Below are 2,276 nucleotides of genomic sequence, written 5' to 3'. Positions count from 1 at the left end.
TCATGTTTTTCTATTGTTACTTTAAACATAGATAATAGTTTATATAAAAGTAGAAATGTGGGCTACACTTCAACCAAAAAAGAAAACCAGCAACTAAAAAAGAAATATCATCTAGAGCTCAAAATGCTGTCTTCAACAAAAGACAAACAGAGGCGGATTTAGAGGGGGGGCCCAGGGGGCCCGGGCCCCCCCTTTTTGGGAAAAAAATTGGTTGCTTATATAGGGAATCACTGAAGCGTGACTGGAGCGGGCCCCCTCTTAGCGCAGTAAGTGGGCCCCCACTTATGAAAATTTCTAGATCCGCCAGTGACAAATAGCTGTATGAAATGTTGAACATTAAATTGCTCTGAGCCACTACAAGTAATGAATAAATTAAAAAAAAAAAAGTAAATAACAACAACCCTGAACATCAAGGAAAATTGAAATCGGATTGTGGCTTATCAAATGGCAAAATAGAAAGCTCAAACACATCAAACTATAGAAAACTGCTGTCATACAGAGACAATCCAAGATTCAATATGACACCAAATCTAAAGGACATAGAATATTAACATATAACCCGAGGAAACCAGTAGCAGGATAAGCACCTGATATATACCCTGGTTTATTACATGTCGTTATAAAAAAAAGCTAGTTATAAACTCTCAAGTCGGTATTAGTTGATTTATTTACTTGGGACTTGAAGCATTTATTGGATCTAGTTAAAGGTTCCGCTAAATAAATTAGGTTCATAATAAAAGAGAGACGAAATATACCAGTGGGACTTTCAAACTTTTTAAGGGAGCTACCATTTGATTTTTAGGGGGGGGGGCTAGGATGAAATTTGATAAAAATAGGCAGGACAGGAGTCTTAAGTAAAAAAAAAAAAAAAAGGCAGGATGAGCAACTTGGTAAAAAAAAAGGCAGGACGACAATTTAGGTAAAAAAAAGTCAGGATAAACTTTAAAAAAAAAAGGCAGGACCGAACAGAGTGAAAAATAAAAAGGCAGGACAGAGATTACAGCTAAAAAAAAAATGCAGCACAAAATTTTTCATTCTAGCCCCCCCATAAAAATCAAATGGTAGCTCCCTAAGTTGAATATAAAATGACAACTCCGTGGCTAAAAAAAGACTAACAACAGTACACAAAGCACAACATAGAAAAAAATACTGAGAAACACCAAAACTGGGAATGATGACAGATATTCCAGAAGGGTAAGCAAATCATGCTTCACATGTGACACTGGTCGTGTAGCAACCTCTCAATTCGTATCGCTTCACATGTGACACCTGTCGTGTAGCAACCTCTCAATTCGTATCGCTTCACATGTGACACATGTCGTGTAGCAACCTCTCAATTCGTATCGCTTCACATGTGACACCTGTCGTGTAGCAACCTCTCAATTCGTATCGATTCACATGTGACACCTGTTGTGTAGCAACCTCTCATTTCGTATCGCTTCACATGTGACACCTGATGTGTAGCAACCTCTCAATTCGTATCGCTTCACATGTGACACCTGTCGTGTAGCAACCTCTCAATTTGTATCGCTTCACATGTGACACCTGTCGTGTAGCAACCTCTCAATTCGTATCTCTTCACATGTGACACCTGTCGTGTAGCAACCTCTCAATTCGCTTCACATGTGACACCTGTCGTGTAGCAACCTCTCAATTCGTATCGCTTCACATGTGACACCTGTCGTGTAGCAAGCTCTCAATTCGTATCTATCTGTATTTTTTCCAATTGCAGTTTTAATGCATTAGGATTTGATGGGTTATTCAATTGAAATTAAACAAATTTAATATGCTTGCTGTTCGGTGTGAGCAAACACTCCGTTTTGCAGGCTGTTCTTTGACCTTTAATAGTTTACTTTTACAAATTGCGACTTGGATAGAAAACTCATATCACATCTTATTTTCCATTCTTTATTTTGAAAACAACCATGCTATTCTAATTTGGTTTGAATTGAAGCCAGAATAATTTACTGATGTGTACATCTTCTATCTTCTATACTATTAAACGAGAAGACCTCATTTTGTGTGTCGCTTCTCTTCCTTCCACAATAAATTAATCATCATGCCTCTGTGTTCTTTAAGTAACATGCACAGTCGCATTTGTCGTCAATTCTTATGATTATTCAGATTGAGTTATTTTTGGAGAAAAACGACAAAATAGGTGTCCGGATATTGTTTCCATTATCAAACTGACTTTTAGTCATAGATAAGACTTCCGGTTTTAAACATGCACAAGAACAACTAATCGTATGATAGATTTCAAAAATGAAAAATAAATA

Source organism: Mytilus galloprovincialis, chromosome 11, assembly GCF_965363235.1.
Source record: "Mytilus galloprovincialis chromosome 11, xbMytGall1.hap1.1, whole genome shotgun sequence".
Classification (NCBI taxonomy): domain Eukaryota; kingdom Metazoa; phylum Mollusca; class Bivalvia; order Mytilida; family Mytilidae; genus Mytilus; species Mytilus galloprovincialis.
Note: the sequence above shows the minus strand (reverse complement) of the source record.